The 24,098-nt window shown below is 34.4% G+C and overlaps 1 protein-coding gene across 1 annotated transcript in view; it reads right to left on the reverse strand.

Annotated features, from left to right (window-relative positions):
* Positions 1-24,098, reverse strand: part of CHSY3 (chondroitin sulfate synthase 3) — a 265,713-nt gene that overhangs the window by 2,681 nt on the left and 238,934 nt on the right. The window lies entirely within an intron of this gene.

Raw genomic sequence — 24,098 nt, forward strand, 5'->3', positions numbered from 1 at the left:
TTCACTGTCTGTCAATAAAGAAACCTCCATCACATCCATTCAAGAGACATGCCAATGGAGATAGAAAAGGAGGAGGAGGAAGAAGTGAAGGAGAACTACCAGCAGCACAGCAGCAACATGAGATATCTGTAAGAATATCAATGAATCAGGAAGAAAAGAGTATTGCAAATTTAAGAACACATATCCAAAGCAAGTAAAAGTTATAGACAAGTCAAACAAATTAAAAGAAAATACAGTATGCATAAAATAAGAGAAATAAAACATGGGCTTAAAGAAGATAAATAAAATGAAAGACAGTCACATTACAAGAACCAAGAGAAAGACTTGTGGGAAACATAGGAGGAAGAGACTTGAGAAAATTTAGTGAAATAATGGAAACAGAAAAGAGAGGTTAAAAGTTTGGAGATATAGGGATGCCTGGGTGGTTCAGTCAGTTAAGCATCTGAGTCTTGATTTTGGCTCAGGTCATGATCTCAGGGTAGTGGGATCGACCCTCTACACTCAACGAAGTGTGCTTGAGATTCTCTCTCTACCTCTCCTTTTCCCTCCCCTTGCTCATGCATGCTTTCTCTCTCTCTAAAATAAGTAAATAAATCTTAAAAAAAAAAGTTTGGAGATACAAATCGTTGTGTGTATATATATACATACACATATATCACTATATATATTTATATGCATTCAAAAGCTTGAATATATATGCAATACACATGGACATATATTAAAGATTACATATGTAAAATATATCTGAGGGACATATTTTTCTTATAGTAAAGGCAGATATATATCTGTGTGCAATGAGGCCAAGAGAAAAAAGAACAAAATAAATAAACAAAACCTACTTCGGCTATAAGGAGGAAAAGAATGAAAGTTGTCACAAAATTTTCCACAACAACACCCATGCTGAAAAGCAGCAGACTACAGCCTAGGAACACCCAAGGAAGTAAATTAATGACTATTTTCTATTCAGTCAAGCTAGAGCTCCAGTTTATCCCAATCAAGTTAGAGCTCAAGTTTTATTATAAAAATGACTAGCTTCTAATATGTAAGATTTTTTAAAAAAGATTTTTAAAAGTTTATTTATTCATGAGAGAGAGAGAAAGAGAGAGAGAAAGAGAGAGAGAGAGGCAGAGACACAGGCAGAGAGAGCCCAATGATTCTGGATCCTGGGACCAAACCCTGAGCCAAAGGCAGGCGCTCAACCTGGGCATCCCTAACATATAAGAATTTATGGACAAACAGTGGTGATAGATTCTCTGACACTCCCCACTTTGAGCGATGGGATCTATGCCCCTTTCTCTTGAGTCTGCATGATTCTGTCACTACTTGAGCTAAGATACCACACTAGATATGACAATGTGCCAGCTTCTAGATTGGCAGCTTTCCCTTCTCGTCTTTTGGGATTCCGACTGTTCAGAAGTCAGCTGAGAAGTAACAATTCTGAGTTAGTTTCCTTACTTTGGGCCAGGATCTTGAGTAAAATGTGGTATAGCACAACCCTGTTCCAATCCCAGACACAGAGAGGAAGTTGTCAATATCTCTCTTTAAGGCACTAAGTAAGTTCATTTTGATTTCGAATTTGTTAAGAGCTTTTATCATGAACGACACTTCAAGTTGATCAAAGGTTTTTTTCTGCATCCATTGAGAAGATTATGTGATGTCTTTTTTTTTTCCTGTTACAGTGAATTACTAATTGAATTTCCAACACTAAATAACCATTGTATTCCCTGACTAAACCCATCATGATCCTGATAGTTAATCCTCTTTATATATGGCTGGATTATATTTGCAAATGTTTGCTTAAAATATACTGTGAAATGCCAGTTCTTTTCAATTGGATGTACAGGTCAATGCAATTCAATACCAATCTCACTCTTTTAAGAAGAGTATGTGGCTTTTGATATTAACAGGTTGATTCTAAAATTTATATAAAAATGGAAAGTCAAAGATATTTAAGACAATATAAAAAAAGACATACCACAGGTGCCTGGGTGGCTTAGTCAGTTAAGCATCTGCCTTTGCTCAGGTCATGATCCCAGGGTTCTGGGATCGAACCCCAAATTGGGCTCCTTGCTCAGCAGGGAGATTGCTTCTCCGTTTTCTTCCTCTTCCTTCCCCCTGCTCATGCTCTCTCTCATAACTAACTAACTAACTAACTAACTAACTAACTAACTAACTAAATAAATAAAAATTTTTAAAAGATACATCATGATTTAAAAACTTTAGAAATTTAGATAGTATGATACTGGTACCAGGTTAAACAAATAGAACAAAGGACCAAAATAATCCATAAATAAACCTACACATTACTTACAACATCACTTGATTTATGACAAATAAGATAATGGAGAGTAGAGAAAGGGTGGGTCTTTTCCATCAGCAATGCAAGGTCAGTTGGATATTCATGCAGAAAAAAGTAAAAACTGGCCCCGTACCTCCCCTTGCCTGCAAAAACAATCCAACCCAGATGGACTGTTGATATAAATATAAAAAGTAAAAAAATAAAATAAATTCCTAAAAGTTAACATAAGAAAATACCTGCATGACTTTTGGTTAGCTATAGAATTCTTAAATATGACATAAAAACGGACTGATAAATTGGACCACATTAAAATTAATAACTTTTCATCGAAATCATCATTAAGAGATTATAAAAGGTAAACTATAGAGTGGGAGAAGATATCTTTAACAGAGTTTACCAAAAAGGTCTAAAACCTAGAATATGCAATGAACCTGCACATATTAGTGAGGAAGGACAAACCCAGCTGAAAATGGGGGGGGGGGGGGCAGGCCTGAATGAGCGCTTCACAAATGAGAATATGCAAATGCCCAATAAACATACAAGAACATTCTGTAGGTCATTCATCATCAGGGTAATGCAATTTAAAGTTATAATGTGGTAACATTACTGATCTGTAAGAATGCTAAAACTACATGGATAGATGTAGATGTATAATACTGTGCCAGGATATCCAACACTCATACATGGGTGATGAGAATATAACTTGGTTCAACCACTATGGAAAATTTATCAACTAAAATGACCATATACATTCCCATAGTGAATATTTCTACACTTAGATATATACCCAATATAAATATATCCATACATACACCTAAAAATATATATGTATATGAATTTTCATAGCAGCATCATTCAAAAAACACCCAACTGAAAACAAACCAAATGTGTATTAAGAGTAGCATAAATAAATGTGTATTCACATAATGGTAAATAATACATGAGTTAAAATAACTGAAATAGTACAATGTGGACAAATCTCACCATGAAACAATCTGTATAAAAAGAAGACATTTTGTTTGATTCTGTTTACATGGAATTCAGAAACAGGTAAAGCTAACTTATGCTATTAGCTTTTAGAATAGTAATAAAAATTCAAGAAAGGGGGCAGCCCCAGTGGCCCAGCAGTTTAGTGCCGCCTTCAGCCCGGGGTGTGATCCTGGAGACTCAGGATCGAGTCAGGCTCCCTGCATGAAGCCTGCTTCTCCCTCTGCCTGTGTCTCTGCCTCTCTCTCTCTCTCTCTCTCTGTGTCTGTCACGAATAAATAAATAAAATCTTAAAAAAAAATTCAAGAAAGGGGGTGGGGAGCTCTGAAGTGCTGTCAATATTCTATTTGTTGATGTAGGTCATGGTGCCAGGTAGGTATTCGATTTGTGAACATTCCCTGAATTGTTACTTAAGATATGTTTGTCTGTTATACTCCAATTAACAGGAGATTTTATTTTGAAACTATTATAAACATACATGGAGAATTAGGGAGGTTTTCCTGATATGTATGTATATAAATATGTGCGGATACGTGGGTGGAGGGGTGGGAGGAGGGGGGGAAGAGAGAGACATAGAGGAAGGGAGATAAATCACATAAGTTTTCCTAAAGAATGTCACTCTAATAGAATAAGACCAATACTATAGCAGATTCTTTATCTCTGGTATTTCAACTGAGATACTCACATTTTCAAATCACTATCAGAAGAATATAACAATAGATATTTAGAGAAGGATTTTGGACTTGATTCAAGACACAATAGTTCAACTGCATCCAATATTTTTTTTCAAAATACATACTAATTTTTATTTTAACATCTGTTCGATGATAAATGAAATTTAATCCATAATTTGCAGTGGTATTTTTTTACCTGAAATTGCTTTCAATATTTTACTTTATATAATTTTCCAGATTTTTATTTCTTTGCATGCAAGAAGTTAAAAAATATATTTCTGATCACATATGAACTACTAATTATACTATCTGTGAAAGGTATTGGCTATATGAAACTATTCTTTCTTTAGGCATACTTTACAGTACTAAGAAAAAGGGACGATACTAAATTAAACAGGAAACAATGCTCAGATAAAACTGTAAAGTTGACTTATTTTGCTTTTTTAGTGCTATTAAAGTGATTAATACTGTACAATTTGATAACTTTAATATTACAAATAGATAAAGATAGTGATGGGGCAATCCTTGAAAATAGTGTATTCATACACAACCCAGGAGGTTCACTAATGAAAATGTCTTGCATTTATATCACGTTCTCCATGGAAAACCATAGAACATATCCAAATTTTCTATTTTTAAATGTAGGGAGGTCTAAGGATACAGCATAAATGTAAGAATGCTTAAGAGCCTGGCTATGGAGTAAGCCTGATCTGGGTTTGAGTACTGGTCCCACAATTTCTAAGCCATTTCTTGGCTAATCTGTCTAAATCTCTGCCTCCTTATCTATAAAAGGGAAAATGCCAACCAACACAATGTATATTAAAATGTTGCTCCAGGGACACCTGGGTGGCTCAGCGGTTGAGTGCCTGCCTTTGGCTCAGGTCGTGATCCCAGGGTCCTGGGATTGAGTCCCACTTTGGGCACCTTGTAGGGAGCCTGCTTCTCCCTCTGCCTATGTCTCTGCCTCTCTCTCTCTCTGTCTCTCATGAATAAATAAATCTTTTTTAAAAAATGTTGCTCCATAAAATATATATTTATATATATTATATTTATATATATATATATAATACTCAGTAAATGATAGCTGTGCATAAGTAACAGTTCAAGGATTTGCCAATCTCCTCCTGAGGCTGTTCTTTTTCACTAGGAGTTTTCCAAGGAGAGTGGCACCCTTTCCTTGGCCTGCTTCATCTTTGATCATCTCTAGAAATGCTTAGAAACAGTTATAATTTGGCTACATGCACTCAATGTATCAAACATGCCATTAAAGCATCTTTTTTTAAAAAAATTATTCATAAGAAAGAGAGAGAGAGGCAGAAACACAGGCAGAGGGAGAAGCAGGCTCCCTCCGGGAAGCTTGATGCAGGACTCAATCCTAGATCCCTAGGATCAGGACGTGAGCCAAAGGAAGACGCTCAACCACTAAGCCACCCAGGTGCCCCTTAAGGCATATTCTAACAAGAAAGCTCAACATTTTACTTTAAGAAAGATAAATTAATTGTGGAAATTTCAGGAAACTGGGATTCATGAGGGTTAAGTGATTTAACAAGGGTCAAGTGAGATATAAGAGATCACAAGTACAACTGGAATAAGTAGCCAGTTTTTGTTACTTATCACATTAAATTTTGAATGAGGCAAAATTGTCTTAAGAAACAGTGTAAAATTTACTTTTAAGATTATATTAGTTTGTTTGAATAACTCAGAACCTCTAATATAGGTGGACTTCTTCTTTATAGAACTTTCTATTGATTTCATGCTACTTCCAGAGAATTACACTGGGAGGGAAAAATCATTTCACACCAACAAAATCACATCAGCAATTAACATCAGTGTGTCCCGAAAAACTCTAGTGCTTCAACTATTTCCACCCCATTTGGGTGGGACTTCCATTTTAGAAATTAAATCTTCAAAGAAACAGTAAGGAGTTGACTGCAAACAGGCACAAAATAGCTTTTGGGGCAATGCAAAGCTCTGAAAACTAGATCTGTTAATTGTACAACTGTATAAATTTACTAAATACCACCAAATACCACTAAAATGTACATTTACGGGGGAGACTTCTGTAGAATGTAAATTATACCTCCATAAGACTATTTTTAAAAGACACAGCGAATGCTAAAAATAATATACAGCAAACTCCATCTTTTAAAATGAAAAGACAGGAATAATACATACATACATAGTCATCAAAATATGCATATGTTTTCCGAAAGCTGATGAGGTTGAGCAGGGTAATCTGGAAACAAGTGAGGACAGAAGGCCAAACAGAGCAATGTCAGGGCAAAGGACCCAAAGGACAGAAAACCACAGAAATAACCAGGAATAATACACAGTCTGATAATGTAGGATGTAAAATGTATTCTGTGCAACTATGGGTGCAAGAGCTGAGATCTGGGAGGGCCAAATAATGGCTCGATTGGTAAAGCATCTGCTTTGGGCTCAGGTCATGATCTCCAGGTCCTAGGACTGAGCCCCACATCTGGCTCCCTGATCAGTGGGGAGTTTACCCCTCCCCCTCCCCCTGCTCCTGTGCTCTCTCTCTTTCTCCTTCTCAAATAAGTAAAATCTTTACAGAAAAAAAAAATAATAAAGGAAATTAGCAAGCCTAAAACCGTAACAAACCTCTCTGCCAAAATAAATCTATGGTGAAGGGTTTGTCCAGGGAAGAGTAATTTTTCCAGAGATAAGTATGTTTTCTAAGAAAAGGAACACAGTACAGATTAACACAAAGTTTCTATAAAAAAAAAAAAGGCCACATGAAAAGCTAGCCTCTGCCCTCCCCCTTCGACCCCACCAAAAAACAGAAGCCATGGAACTGAGGGCAACATTTAAGGAAGTGTTTTAAAAGTATAAGCACTTTCTTCTATCTTTGAAAATAACAAAGTAGAAATAAAATATATCAGAGATGTGATGGAGAAATGAAATGTCAGTTCACAGAGCTAAGAAATAAAGAATAACAAACTATCACAGACATGAAAACAAAATCAGAAGGAAAGGAAAAGAAGAGACATCATGAAAAGCTCAGTAAGGGATGGAAAAGATGGAAAGTAGGAAAACTTAGGGTCACCTGTTTGGTTGAGTCAGGGGAATATGCAACTCTTGATCTCAGGGTTTTCAGTTCGAACGCCATGTTAGGTGAGGAGATTACTTAAAAAAAATAAAATCTCAAAAAAAAAAGAAAGTAGGAAAGTTTAAAAAAATAGAACAGAGGGGTGCCTGGGTATTTAGTTAAGTGGCCAACTCTATATTTCAGCTCAGGTCATGATCTCAGGGTCCTGGGACCAAATGCCATGTGGGGCTTTGCGTTCAGGGGGAATCTGCTTGAGATTCTTTCTCCATCTTCCTTTGCCCCTCTCCAGCTCACACTCTCTTTCTCTCAAATAAATAAATGATTTTTAAAAACATGGGATAGAAATAGTTACAAAGGATTAGAGAAATTACTTAGAAGAGTAATTGGTATATAGTAACTGCTATTAATAAGAGATAATAAGTATTATTACTGTATTTTTTGTTTTTACTATCATTAGTGTAGATGAATAAGTGAGCAATTGAGAATGACCATAAGTTTTCCTTTAAAAATAATTCAAATATGCTCAGTGTAGCCATAATTTGACCTCAGATTATCATCTAAGAACTAAATGGCTGAATTGTCTTTATGGAGTCTCTGTTGAAATGAAGGAGAAATTAGAGTCCATGGCATTATTAGACATCTGTTCGTGAACATCTTTCACGTTCTCTATTAAGAAAATAGTTACATTAATTTTTTTCTCTGTTAAGGAGAAAATTTCCTTACTTTATTTGTGCAAAGAAGCTATTTTAATTTAGTGTATTTTCTTTTTTCTCCTTATGCCACTTCATTTATTGTTAAGAGAAAGGATGTTCTAACTTAGAAAATTCTCTTTGAATCTCTTCCTATAAATGAGATTAAGAAGAATTTGTAGAAAAAAGACACTCCTGTTCCATGAAGTACAGACTTTGCAAAATAGAATAATTTATGAAAGCGAAAAAGAAATAATAAATCATTAAAATGGTGTAAAATATAATGGCAAACGTATACCTAAGAAAATTTGTAAATATTTTCTATGATTTAAACAATACTACATAACTAAATGGGGACTTATTACCCTTAAAGCAAATGCCTAATGATCTTTCTTTTTATTCTATAAAACCAGTAAATATGAAGGTATAGGCAAAACAGTGAATTTTCAAATTAACACTATTATTTTCCCTCAATTATTATCTTCAAATATTAAGGGAAAATAATAAATAAATAAAGTTCTTAAAGTATTTTCCACTTCTCTAGTGATAATACCATAATGAAAACTGTTTGGTTAAAAAAAAAAAAACTGTTTGGTTTCAAAACAGAGTGCCTACCTGGCTCGGTTGGTAGAGCAGGTGACTCTTGTCTCAGGATTGTGAGTTTGAGCCCCATAATGAGTTACTTAAAACAAAATCTTACATGCTTAAAAATAAAATCTTAAAAAAAATTGTACCTAATTCTAAATATTAAAGAGAAGAAATAAGTTTGGGGAAAATATTCATATATCATTCTATAAGCATAGAGTGAATGACAAAAATGTAAAGGATACAGCTTGAGTAAGTTGTTGAATGCAAAGATCTAGTTTACGTATGATAAGATATGCTCTTCCTTATATCATCTATATATGTCTGTCACATAAAGTTAGGAGCATAAAATAATATTCTTAATACTACTAAGATTAATGAAAACAGTAGTACTTTGGAAGTAGCTACATCTAATCCACAAACTAAAAATTCAGTGTCCAACATTGATAAAATTGCAGGAAACCAAATACACATGTGTGTACCTACCCACACATACCCACACACAAAAATAAATTCAAGGAAAACTGGGGTAATCTGAATTGATCAGTAGAATACATAAAAGTCAATATCCCGGTTGTGATGTTTTAACTACACTTTTGCAAGATTTTGCCACTGGGGAAAACTCGTTATGGGATACATGGAATTTCTTTGTAATATATATATATATATATGAATTTTTACAGAAGTACACAAGTCAATAACTGTGTACTTCTGTACATAGTATTTATCTCAAAATAAAGGATTTAATTAAAATCACATGCAGGGGTGCCTGGGTGGTACAGTTGGTTGAATGTTAGACTCTTGGTTTGAGCTCAGGTCCTGATCTTGGGGTTGTGGGATAGAGCTTCTAGTCAGGCTCTGAGGTTATCACAGAATCTACTGTTGAGACTCTCTTTGCCCCTCCTCCGCTAAAATAAATAAATTAATCTTTTAAAAAAATGACATGCAAAAAATTTTAAATATTTTATTTCTTTGTTTTCTTAAGAAATCACCCCAAGTGACACTAAAAGCAGCAAGGATGTTTAAAGGATGCAGATGTGATGTTGTCTTTTTTTCTTGGTAAGCCCAATGTTCTAAATGAACTTGAATTTAAAAGATGTTAACTGAGCAGTGCATTTTCCAGCTATCGTCAGTCTCATAGACTTTCTTTATGTTTATTTCATGAATTTCAGTTGCTTGAGGGTATGTGTTCTTGGATAGCCTTTTAAAGTAACTTAAAAAACCTTAAGATGTCTTTTCCTTTTGAAATCAATCCTGTCACATGTTACAACATATATGAACCTTGAGGACATCATACTAAGTGAAATAAGCTAGTTACAAAGACAAATTATGTATGAGTCCACTTACATGAAGTACCTAAAGTCACTATTGAATGGTATACTTAAACATGATCAAACTGGTAAAAAAATTTTTGCTTTTCCTTTTATTTCACATGATCCTCACCTTTCCTAAACAGGAATACAAGTCACAGTGTAGCCAATTAATATACTTTGTTATAAATGGTTTATTCCAGATTTGCTTCATTCATGGGCAGGATCTCTCTTGATAGCAAAAATGATTCCCTTTGGCCATTGGTACACATTTTGCACAATTATAATTCTACAGAAAGAAAAGCAGAACTTGACACCCACACAAGGGCAGATAAGTGATATAAGAAACAACAATGCTGTTGATAACAATGAACACAGCACTGAGCAGTAATGAAGGCCAGATCTCGCAGATTTTCCAGTTTCCAAGGGACAGTAGGTCCTCTTCTGTTTCAGGTAGTTTAGTTGTGTAACTTAACTGGCAACCTAAAGAATCCTGCCATAAATAATCTGATACATTTTCATTTCATCTCTTACTAATGCTTTGTATGGTTTGCCTCTGTTTAATTAGCTAGTTGAATCTTGATTGAAATCCCATGGGCAGTCTGTATCATTAAAACTGGTAATTCTCTTCCTGTTACATTTCATTTTGTTAGCTATTTTAGTTTAAAAAAAAAACAACACAAAAAAACCCGTCAGACAACACAGAAAATAGCTTCTAGATACTAACTTTTATATGTGGTGAAGTTTTCTCAGCAGTATATATTCTCTACAGTTTAAAAATACTTCAGACAACACAGAAAATTACCATGGGATATAGATACTGCAGCAGGGAAATTCTGAACACATGCTTTCCAAGGCAAATATCAAAGAGATTTAAAATCAGAAAGAAATCACTAAAGTAATGAGACATCAGTTTATAATGGTATCATGGCAGGTAATCACTTCTTAGTTTATTATTTTTTTAAATTTTTATTCATTTTTTCTTAAGTAAATGCCATGCAGAACATGGGGCTTGAATTCATGACCTCAAGATCAAGAGTCGCTTGCTCTACCAACTGAGCCGGCCAAGTGCGCCAACTACTTGTTTGTTTAAATAATCCAAATATCAAAATTACTCTGTTATAAATAAAATAATACCACCATCAAAAACACAAAACTAAAATAATGATAACTGAACTTGACTGCTCATTTATTTGCCTGATTTAGCCTGATGCATCCACGATTAGTCAGGGACCATATGTAGTTAAGATAATAGTGGAACTGTTGAAACTTAAACAATTCACTTCCCCTGTAGATATTTTAAAAGTTTTGGTAAACTGTCAAGTAAATGTTTTGTATTCATGCTTTCCTAAACCTTTCTCCTACTCACAGTTTGTTAAAGACAAGAGGAAAAGAGGAATTTCATCAAGGGATTTTTGAGGTTGCCACTCTGCAAACATGCACACACATTCATTCATGTTAACTACTCCTTTCACTGGTGATTTAATTGTCACATCATAACTAATAACAGACATTAAGAAGGAGGGAGGTTATCACTTCTGAATTAGTCTTTGAAGACCTTTGTACAAGAATATGTAAGGAAAGTATTTGCCATACAATTTTGAAAGACATCAATACAATCAATGAATGTGTTGCAACCACTGGAGGAAATATATTGACTTCATCATGACATTGATAATGCATAAAGTTATACCTCACTTTCCAAATAAGAAAAGAGGGAAAGATCTATTTTTTAATTCATGGGTTTTATTCCAGCTATGAAAGCTTTCAAACTCCAAGAAGAGTCCTACTTAACTAAAGGTGCTAAAGTTAAACTCAAAGATGGTCTTTCTTATTGCTGCTAATTTTTTATTTCCATTTTCCCAAATTCAAGCAACCAGTCATTTAACTTCATGAAAGATTCATCACAATTGTTCTAATTCTCTATAGACATCATGCAATCCACTAATGGAAAAGGCAGAAAAATGGGGCAGATAAGGACTGGGGTTGTTAAAATAAAAAACAAACAGTGACCAGCCCTGAAAATTCTCTGAGCTGACAAAACCAGTTAGGCATACAAACAAAACTTAATTGAGCTTCTTGGGCAATACTAACTAGATCTGGGTCATTTCTTGCTCATTACCTTATATGCCATAAGCAAAACTTGAACTATTTCCCAAAATTGATATGAGGTAACCACTGAACGATGCCCTATCACTTAAAAAATATTCTAATAATTAATCATTGAAGAATAAACAGTCACTGCCTTCCCACTACATAAGCTCCTTTATAAAAATATACCCCTGAGCTTCTTTCTATATTTTGGTTTGAGTGCTCCCAGTTCTCAAATTGTCTTTTGGTGTATGCACAAGAAACTTTTACTAATTTCTAATTCCGGTGATTCACTGGTTTTACTTCTGTTATTTTGGAATTTTTGACAGGGCAAAATTATGATATTTTATTTAAAGAATGACATACACTTTTGTAATAATGGACTTTTGGCTACATGACAATTTTTAGTGATAATCACTGATATTCCTATAGTAACCTTCAGGGCAACTTGGAGTGCTATTTGATAGAAGCTAAAACTCGATGACCTTCCAACAAATAGAAGGAGGGCCATTCTGCATTGTTCAGTGTTAATTGGTTTATACCAGTTTCTTATGTAAGTAGAAGGTATATGCTCAAATATAGCCTGAAGTGAAAATAAGACATTATATTATTAAGATTTAAGAGTTAAAAACTTCATATTCATTATGTATAAAATTGACTTCAGCTGCCAGTACATTTAGAGTACAGTCTTACTGGATCAATTGGATTAGGCAGCACAATGCACTGCCATGTGTACGGCAGATGCTCAAGAAAACTAGTGGGATCCAAATAATATAAACACTGAAAACATGAAAAAGACAACATAATAGATTCTATGACAATATGACAATTTCTTTCAGTAATTTTCCCTGACCAAATCATTCCTGATCCTCCTTCCCGACCTTTTGGCTGCCTCTCTTACTTGCAAAATAAATATTTCATTCATTTAAAAATATTCATTGAGTTTCTAAAGTGTATAAGCTGTTATGGATAGAGCAACAAAAGAAACATGGTCCCTGCCCTCATGGAGTTAACTGCCCAGTGAAGGAGATAAGCACTAAATATATAGATTCATAAAGAGCTGTATAATTTTGATAGGCACTCACTAAACTAATTATACCATATTGTATTTGTTGCTTTACTTGACTGTATTTCTTTCTAGATGACCTGTTCCCACAGGGTAGCCTGGGCCTTACTTGGTAAAATACTTATAATTAATTTTTAATAAGTTGACACACTGCCTCCAAAACAAGTTGATAACCTAAATAGGGATCACAACATTTACTTTAAGAACTTTAATCCTCTCATAGAAAATTCTCAGCATGCTGTAGTATTTCCTAGGCTTCTAAACATTTCTTCGAGTTAAAAAGTAAAATGCAACACAAGACTAAATATCTTCGTAGAAGACTTGGCACTTATCTTAAAGCTTTTATATCTTACTTAAGTACTGACTCTCAGTCCAGTGTTATCGTACCATGACTGATGGTGGTCATACATCTCTTTACTATTTTCGTAATTGATGCAGTTATCCAAGCAGGGAGAAAGGTCGAGGACACCCATCATCGTTTCTGCTTTGTGCCACTGGAATGTGAAATGATTGTAGGAGTCTAAACCGATTCTAAGTCACACTGCATTCTGTCACATTAATAATTTCTGCACACATAAATGAAGTGCTGCTGGGAGACCACAGTAAATGAGAATAAAAGCAATGCTACAAGAAAGGTCTTTCCACCCATATGGAGACAGGATAGTTTTGCATTCAAGAAACAGAACAGAACCATGGTTTATATAGGAATTGTTGTAGTGCTGAGAAGTCAGGACTGGCTTTCAGGGGCATTTCAATCACTTATACGAGAGCTAAAAAAAAAAAAAAAAAAAAAAAAAAAAAAAGGAAGCTCTCCTGTCTGTTTCTCTGCCATGCTTTCACAGTTTGTGCTCATGCATGTCTATTTGGGACTAACATCCTGACTTTGCAATTGCCGGCCTGGTTTTGAGATCTGCTCTTCCATTCCCAGGGTGACCTAGGACAAGGGACAACTTCTGGAAAAAGAGGAGCTATTGGACTATTTTCTACATTATATAAAACATGGTTAAAACATTACCTGGTATAGAATAAGTTTTCAGTATGTGTCTCCTCCCTCCAAGTACTAACCAGGCCTGACCCTGCTTAGCTTCTGAGATCAGGTGAGATTGTGTGCATTCAGGGTAGAATGGTCATTGATTAAATATGTGTCTTTATATTATTGCTTAGTAAACTTTAGATGGTGAAATTTCTTGCACTCTAAAGCAGACTGCAAAGATATCCCCATTATATCTAATTTGGTAGGTTACTAGTGAGCAACTTTTAGTTATACATAAAGATTAAAGATTGTGAGATTGTGTATCATTTGCCTGTAGGAAGGGACTGGTCCAACTTGTAGATCAGTTCCCAGATAATCAGGTAAAACCTGGAAGTCCAACCATGGGTGACCAAGATGGCCTTAACACTCCCCTCAATTTGACTAAACTTAAACAGGTTTCTTCCAGACTGTAGGTTCTTGACTGCCCTTCTCTTAGGAGTGTGTACTGTATTTAGAAAATCTTTATTATATTTTCTTCCTCTGCTTCTCTGAGATGGAAATCATCTTCCAGCCTCTTGCCAGCTTTACCACCCAGGAATGTCTTTCTCAAGGACTTGGAAACCATCCTTCTGAAACGTAATCATGAAGAAAGGGCCCCTATCTCTCAGTCTTCATGGGAGGGAGCCCAAACTCCAGAAGCACCCATTAACAAACACAGATAGCCTCGTAACATTGACCAACATCCCTGCTAAAGTCCTCCAGGACTCATTAGCTCACCCTAGTGATTAAACACTCTCCTGCCTTTTATTTCAGCAGTGCTTGAGTTCAATTTCTCTTCATATTGCAATAGTTTTGAATTAAGTGTTCCTGGTCCATTTAACTCTGTTCTGGGTAGTTTTTCTTTCACATGGGTCATAGATAATACTTGGTGAATATTGTGTTACAGCACTTAGATCCTTTGATCCACTTACAACTCTGCTCTTGCTAGCTTAAAAAAAAAAAAAAAGAAGAAAGACTCAAATTAAGATCCTACTCCTTATGGTGTAATCAAGGAGATAAGTAGTGCTTCCTTCCAGCTGATTTTATTAACATTAAAGTTTTATGATAAATTATGATGATCCCTAGAGCTAAACACCCAATTAAAATAACATAAGCATGGGAAGATGTCTATTATAATGTTTTTCTTAGAAGAAAATTCCTAATTATAGTGCTGTAGACTTCTGCATGGGCACAGCCCTGCTGTGGGAATGGATAGGAATCACAGCTCTAATTAGTAGGTAGGTGTTTCCAAAATGGTGCTAAGAATAAGTGAAGCCTAATTTTTTTAAAAGTCAAGTTTTCTAGAAATGAAAATACAATGATTTGAGTCATTTTGACCTTGCTAATTACAATGACATTTGCTTACTGCAGACTGGGTATAGCTTACCTGCATTTCTCGCATATAAAGTTGTCCACAATAGGAAGGGGTAATTTATATTAAAAATTAATAAAATCATTTTATGAGACCCGTAAGTTTCACAGTGTACTCATTAGCTTTAGGAAAAGAGTAAAGGATAATTTGGGTTTCATGTTTACATGGTTATCTTTCAAAATGGGTTAAAAGAACTTTAATTCTTTTTTTCTGCTTGAGAAGATAAAAACTGAGTTATTTTAGCCTTAAAAGGCAAAGGTATAATTCCAAGGAGAAAATGACTGAGATTTCAGGAATATAAATACAGTAAGCATAATCAATGAGTTAAAAAAGCTGTATTTTATAAATAAGCAACAGTATACACTCCCAAACCTCACTAGCTTTTGGATTTGTCTGATTGTTTTCAACATTATTGCTCCCAATACTGGGGGACATTTAAAATTTGTCTTACATATGTTTACAGTGTTACTTTCATGTTTTATAAAATGTATTATTATTTTTATTTAATTAATATATCAATATATTATACATAATATATATAAATTCATATATATTTGTATTATGTCATTATATTTTATATATTTATTATGTTTTATTTATTTTTAAAACATATTTTATATATTTCATTCATATATATTATATATTAATTCATATTTGATATATAATATATAATATAAATATATGGTATGCCATAAATATATGGTATATTATTATACCATATCATAGCATTATATTATGGTATTATACCATATTATGGTAATATTATACCATATTATACTAGATGTTTATGGTATATAAGTTTATATATAATATATTTAACATATATATTAAATTCACTCAAAATTTTCATGTAGCTATCATGCCTAATTTTACATATATATTTATATATACATATTTTGTAGGGCTAATCTCAGGAGAACATTCATTGTGAAATGTGAAAATAGTTTAAAAAAAGGCAAATGACTTGAGTAATAATTTAATATATGGGTTATAGGACAATTAACTATTTACAAGGAAAAAAATAGGTCTTTAGGTCTTTAGTTCCTTCCCTACTCACATCTTATACTGAATACATTATATACATATACATATACATATGCACATATATCTGTAAATGTATGTGTATCTATATGTGTATGTACATATATGTGTATGTGTATTTCAGATGTATTAAAGACCTAGATCCTGTTAGAACCACACCCACTAAAAGAAAAAAAATACTGTAAAAGAATGGAAAGAAAATGTAGATAAACATTTACTATTTCTAAGCATGTGGGGAAGTCTTTTTTTAAGAATTCCATCCAGGGATCCCTGGGTGGCACAGTGGTTTGGCGCTTGCCTTTGGCCCAGGGCGCGATCCTGGAGACCCGGGATCAAATCCCACATCAGGCTCCCGGTGCATGGAGCCTGCTTCTCCCTCTGCCTGTGTCTCTGCCTCTCTCTCTCTCTCTCTCTCTCTCTCTCTCTCTCTGTGACTATTATAAATAAAATTTAAAAAAAGCAAAAACAAAAGTATAAACAAAAATATAAACAAAAAATAATAGATTTTAATAGTACATTAAAATATTTCCGTTTTGAAAGCACCATAATAAAATTAAAAAGCAAACATAGAATTGAGAGAGTGATTTGCTCAATAATGATGCCATGTCAAGAGTTACTACCCTTAATGTATCATTAACCTGTCACTACTTTCTTTTAACCCTCATCACCAATTGCAATGTGTTTTATCTTCTAAGTGTCTCTTGAATCTTGATTCTTTTCTTTATATCTTCAGGACAGTGCTCTGGTCCAAGATACCAATAATTTTCTCTGTGTTTCTGCAACAGTCACCTGTCTAACTACATCTCATCTGGCCACTCTCTGAACAGTTCTCCATGAAGCAACAGTAATCATCTTTCTAAAACCCAAAATTGATCGGGGGATCAATTCTTTTTCCCCATTGATAACATCCAATGCTCTCTTAGAATAATAATACTCTTAAAAAATGTATTCCTATCCAACTTTCTCTGTTACCTCTTACCCTCTATGCTTCAGCCATATGGACTTCCTCTCCCCTTATGTCTTTGCACATGCTCTTCCTTCTCCTTGGAACATTCTCCAAGCTCTCAATTCTGTTTCTTCTCTTTAACTATGATTTAGCTTAAATACCACTGCCTCATGGATTCTTTCTCTGACTAGTTCAGGACTCGTATATGTTCTTCTGGTACTAGGTGCCATTCTGTCCCACTTATTTAACTCAGTTTTAATTTAGCATTTGTTTATTCATCTAAAAATAAATTTGAGAATTTTCTGAAGGTAGGATCAGGCTGCCTTCTTACTCTTCTCCAGTGCCTGATATGCTAGAAATGATGCAGGAGCAGGGCCGTCTGGAGATGAGCCTTGATGTACATCACACATCTATGAGTAGATTCCAGATTTTCAGTAAAGATAGACACTTAAAGATCCAACTGGTATAAATTTGGTCCTTAAGTCTCTGCTTTAAAACCCAACACACACGCAAAAAAAGAAAAACCCAACTCAGCACAATGATATAATGAAAGGGGAAAAAACCCAAAACATATACATAGTAAAACAAAGAAGCAAACATAATTCTTCTCCAGATTTCACAGTTCCCTACCTAGTACATTGTTTTTCTTATTGATATATTTATACTCGTTACTTCAGCAACTTTTTCAGAATTCAACTTTTTTCAGAATACTTTTTTCTACTTCCCACCACCCCTTTCAAAACATTATATTTCTTTTTCACAAGCGTTTCTGAACTATCCTTTTTCTTCCCCTTCTACTGCTTGGACTATGGTTCAAGTCTGAATTATTCCAAATATCTCCACAATGGCTCAGACATCAAAGAAGTCAAGATTGGGATGCCTGGGTGGCTCAGTTAGTTGAGTGTTCAGCATTTGGTTTTAGCTCAGGTCATGATCTCAGGGTCTGCTGGAGGTTCTCTCCCTCGGACTCTCACTGCTGCTTCCAAAGGCTCTCTTTCTCTCTCTAAAATAAAAAAATACAGACACCAGGGTGGCTCAGCAGTTGAGCGTCTGCCTTTGGTTCAAGGCTGATCCTGGAGTTCCAGGATCGAGTCCTGCATAAGGCTCCAGGAGAGCCTGCCTCTCCCTCTGCCTATGTTTCTGCCTCTCTCTCTGTGTCTCTCATGAATAAATAAATAAAATCTTTTAAATAAATAAATAAATAAATAAATAAATAAATAAATAAATAAAGCTTTAACAGAAGTCAAAGAAGATATAGGTAAAAGGAAATATAAATAATAATTTTGAATTTGCTAAACCAGAGGTTCTGGAGAAACCAAGAGGACATATTAACAGGACTCTGCTCTCTCCATTCAGAGCAGCTCTGCTTTGAGATGGTACCTATCAGGTTTGTAAGTAATACTTTACTTGAAAAAAATCCTGAAGAAGAGAAAAAAATGTTTGAAAATCACTGTTCTCAATCACCTGAGGTTGCCCTTTCTGCATAGCCCTGCCAATTCAAATGCTACTCATCCTTTAATTCCAGCTAAATTCCCACTACACAGATGCATCTTCTATCAATCCCAGGGCAGGCTAACCTTATTTGCAAGGTATCACAGAGCTCACTATATCATGTAGTTCGGTGTTTACTATAATACTTGGCTTTCTACTTTTTTCTTTTGTCAATTAGAGATCGATCTATTGAGATGGATCAATACTATCTACTGAGATAGTATAGAGATCTATACTAATTTATTTAGCTAATTAGTTATTTAGTTATTTTTGATCCTTCTCTATCCACAGGTTGTAAGTTTATTTTGGCAAAGATACTATCTAACAAATTTTTCATTTACCTTACTATGACTAGTGTTGGGATAACTGAGGATGACAAAGTCTGATTAAATGATCAGGATTTTAATGAGAAAGAAAAAGGGATATATTGTTTTAGGAAAAAAATATTCTTAGAGTAGATTTTAGAACAAATGAGAACTCTTTGAGACCCCAAGTTGAAGGGAAAAAGTGTAATGATCAACTGGGATTGAATCCCACAGTATTAGTATTTGCCATTTGTGGAAGAAAATAAAAAGTGAGGCTATCCTCTTTCTGCTTAAATGTCATCTTTGTCAAAACAAACATTTCCTATGTATAGTCATTTAAGTTACCTAAAAAGAAGGAAAAATTAACCAAGCACAAAATATACTTTATATGCATTTCTGGCAAATATTTTCCATTTCTCTATAAAATAAAATCATGTGTATCACTAACAGGTTTATTATACTTTTCTCACATACAAATTTTGTTTTGAGAATAAGAACTAACTCAGATATTATCATTGTATTTGCTTTCCATGTAATCTTTCCTTAAAATTCTGGATCTTTTTTTTTTTTTCAGCAGTGTGGGACTGGGCATTAAGAAATGCATGATAAATGAATTAAATAATTCATATACCAGAGTGCTGATTTGCACAGGCTGCACTGATTGAAAAATTGCTTGTTTGATGACAAAATAAACTTGAAAGTAATTGCAATTACACAGAGAAGGCACAATATTGCTATATTCATATCACCTGAGTTTAGATCCAAGTTGATTGTGGCATTGTAATTTATTCTCTCTGTATTACTTTGAGATCCACAATATAATTTGTATGTAACTTTTCCATCACCTCCCAAGATTACGGTTTCCTCATAACTCTGCCATGAGCTGCCACTTGTAGAAAGCATAATGAAAAGTAATATACAAACAAACACAAGAACAGAAACAAAAACAAGGATAGGAATCTTGATAGTTGGTTCTATGGCTTTTTAAAAAGGAATATAGGAAGGAGTTGATTTTACAAGGAAGACCATTGGACTGGGAGTCTACTGATCAGATATGTGACAGTGAGAAGAGCACATTATTTGTCTGTGTCAATTTTCTCACTTATTAATTAGGGAGAATAAGCCATTGACTATTCAAAGGTACATCAGTGTGAAGGTCAGAGAACAGTTATGTGAAAGCATTAAAATATAGGTGTCTGGGTGGTTCAGTTGGTTAAGCATCCAACTCTTAATCTTGGCTCAGGTCATAACCTCATGATCATAGATTGAACCCCATGTTAGACTCCCCACTTAGCAGGGAGTCTACTTATCCCTCTCCCTCTGCTCCTCTCCCATTCATGCTCTTTCTCTCTTTCTCATAAATGAATAAAGAAAATCTTTAAAAAAAATAAAATATACTTATATATGGGATACATTATTTAAATGAGTGATTTAAAAGAAGATATATAGAAAATATGTATCTCTGGTTAAATGTTAACATTTTACAAATGCCCCAACAAATCAAGGAATGACATTCATTATCCAGAGACATATTTAAAAATAAAAACTCTATTGAAGAGTAAAATCAGTTGACAAAATAATTATTAAATAAAAAGTCCATTCTGGTACAAATTTGAAACATTACCCAAGGGTACTTTTAATTTTTCAACTATTTTTCAAGTAAAAAATCAAATGTTATTCAACTGAGATCAGTAATTCTTAGTGGGATAATAGTGTATGAGAATCTTGGGTAAGATGAATAGATACTATCATTTGAACAAAACACATTCTAGAATTATCATTGCTTTCATATTTCTTTAACCATGTTTTCACAATCTAATTTAAAGTTTTAAGTAATAGAAAGGAAGGACATTAAATTAGTAAGTTAGTTAACACACACCAGAAAACTCAGTTTAGTAATTTACTTTAGAACTCATGATTTCTTATTACTCTCTTTTATCAGGAAAATTAAGGATGCTTTTAAATTAGATGTTATTTTATTTCTGAGTTCCTAAAATAATTTGTTTGGATCTTTTTGTAAGACAAAATAATTAAACTACATGCCAAGGAATTAAAATCACTCAATTCTAATTCAGAAGCATTATGCTAAATTGGAAGTGCTGAAAAGATGCAATGAGCACTCTTTTGTAACAAGTTTGTAATAATTATGTAATTGAGTGATATCCTTCACAAAACAACCATGCCAACTTTATGTTATAATGTCCCTTGAAAAACCCTGATAAGAAATGTATAACAGCTGCTACTAAAGAGAATTTAAGAACACAAACTGAATAAATTAGAAAATGTATCAAAGTCCTGAATGAGGAAGCAATTCTTTAAAAACTGTCATATCAGTTACAAATTCATTAACTAATCAGAATTTATTAAAATGCCTTTTTAAATACCATATAATTCCAGAAAATATATCAGCTTCAAAAAAACCTGAAACTTGATAAGTTTATCCTAAGATATCTATGGTGTTTGAATAATACCAATCAAAAAAGTCTTGAAAAGAGGGACATCACATTTCTTTGAGTAATTTAAGTAGTGTGGCAATAGTACAAGAATAGACAAACAGATCAATAGAACAGAATGAACAATTCAGAGTCCTACATAGACTATAAAGTCTATAAAGAAATCTAATAAATTAGAAGGCAATATTTCTAATAGGTAGGTAAAGCATAAATTATTCAACAAAGGCTGTTAGGACAATTGTCTATAATATAGGAAAAATAAATTTGATCCCTAATTTTGAACACAGCCACAAATAAACATTTAAATTATCAATAATCGATGTAAAAACACAAAATTATATATAAAATGGAATATTACTTAATAATCAAAAAGCATGAAATCTTGCCATTGGTGACAGAATGGATGGATGGAGCATCTTAGCTAAACAAAGTAAGTGAGAGAAAGACAAATATCACATGATCTCACTTGTGGAATTTAGGAAATCAAACAGATGAACATAGGAGATGGAAAAAAAGGGAGGCAAACCATAATAGACTCTTAAGGATAGAGAACAGACTGAGGTTGCTGGAGGGGTGGGGATGGGGTGATAGGGATTAAGGAGGCCATTTGTGATGAGTACTGGGTGTTGTATGTAAGTGATGAATCACTAAATTCTACTCCTGAAACCAATATTACACTATATGTTAACTAACTAGAATGTAAATAAAAAATTGATAACAAAAAAGTAAGTATTAGAAGAAAACTACCTTACCCACTCTCTCTTTCTCTTTTAAGACAGGATAGTTTAGATCCTATCTTGAAGAATGAGATAAGAAATCTTCATAGGGGAAAAGAGTACACATTACAGGGTACACACAGGAAAAAGCCCCAAATGGATCCCAAGAATTCTGTTTCTGCTACTTTGGGACTTTACTTTGATAGGAAAAAAACTCATATTAATACATTCTACCTGTGTGTTCTTTTAAGTAAGGCATACCAAAGACACTGAGTATATATGCCTGTGGGAATGCAAGACATGTTTTGCTGAGACTTTTTTATGTTGTCTTCCTAAAGAGATTATGAAGAATCTTACAGCAGGGATGAGAGAGCTGGCTTTAGTAGCAGACTATCTGCTTTACTTGATATAAGCTTGAATCCTGCTCTACTTCATACAGTCCAGCATAAATCACTTTATATTTCTTGCTGTTGTTGTTTTCTTTAACAGAGAGATAGGGCACATGAGTGGGGATGGAGGTTCAGAGGGAAAGAGAGGGAGAGAATTCCAAGCAGGCTCCCTGCTGAGTGCAGAACCTGAGGCTGGGCTTGGTCCCAGGACCCTGAATCATGACCTGAGCTCAGCCAATTGAGCCACCCAAGCACCCCTAATATTTCCTTATTCTGGTTTTCTTACCAGTAAAATGTGGAAAATTTTATGGTCAAAAAGATTAAAGTAATCAGTATGTACAATATGTTCAGAAGAATATCTGGCATACAGTAAGCACACAATAAAACAAGTATTTCACCATAAAGAGAAGTAGTAATTGATATCACTGGGAGCCCACAGTGTATAGCTCCTTGAAAGTAATAAAAAGGACCAGAAAACTTTGTTCCACATTCTGGAGCTGTCTCCTGGTATTCCCTCCATATATTTGGTTGCATTTGTGATGAAACCTCTCTTTTGACCACTCCCCTCATCCTCTACCTTCACCCTCTTTGCCAAGTGAGTAACACCATCAGATTAGAACCTTCTTAACAACTGAAGACTCCTTTCAGGAGGCACAGAGTTGAAAGAAATATATAGGTCCCTTCTAACTACCATGAAGGTGTTGTACTTAATGAGAGAGAGAAAGAAGGTCTCCATGAATCTTCCCTCCGTGATAATGAAAGAATCAAAACTCTTTAACTTAGAAACTGCAAGTATCTCCAAATGCGGGAGACATCAGAACAGCACAGAGTAGGTGCTTAGCAGACTGTTTAACAGATTTTGAAAGAACAAAGCAAGAAGGGAAAAAGGTAACACTTAGAAAGGGAAGAAGACAGGCATCTGAGAAAGAAAGGAGGCCCAAAGCATTAGAGGTAGATGAGCCTTTGATAGGAAGAAAGACGCTTGCTTGTGCCACAGTGAAAGACGATGAGGAAAAGGGGTGCAGGCACAGGTAGAATGGAGGATTAGTGGTGGGAAGATGAGGGGCTGCCTATAGTGTGAGTTCTTAGGAACTATGTTTAAGTAAAGCAAGTATTGGGAATAAGATGGTCAGGGAACTTGCTTGCTGTCAATTTAACTCTGCTTGGTTGAAATGAGTAAATCTGTGGTTCCAATTTACATAATCTTTCTATGAATAAAAATAGGATGCAAAAACTCAATCTGTTCCAGATTTAGATCCAAACTGGAATGCAAGATATGACAAGAAATCATGTTCTAAGATGGAATTGTCTTTAAATGGTGCTAATGAATCCCAAAATAGATAATCTTCAAACACATATGCCTCCTTTTCTGTAACCAGGGTGACACCTTCAAACTCTTTTCAAACCACTATTCTGCTGACGATTTTTGAAAAGCAAAAAAAAAAAAAAAACTCAAAACAATAGCAACAACAAAACCAAACTATGATTAGGGATCTTTAGTTGGAAATGTTTCACGTTACATTAGGTATGCACTTCTACCAAGAAGCCGTTCCATGGTGTTGCCAGTAACCAATTATGCTGGATGCATTTCTTGGCTGACCT

The sequence above is a fragment of the Vulpes vulpes genome, chromosome 12, assembly GCF_048418805.1.
Source record: "Vulpes vulpes isolate BD-2025 chromosome 12, VulVul3, whole genome shotgun sequence".
NCBI lineage: Eukaryota > Metazoa > Chordata > Mammalia > Carnivora > Canidae > Vulpes > Vulpes vulpes.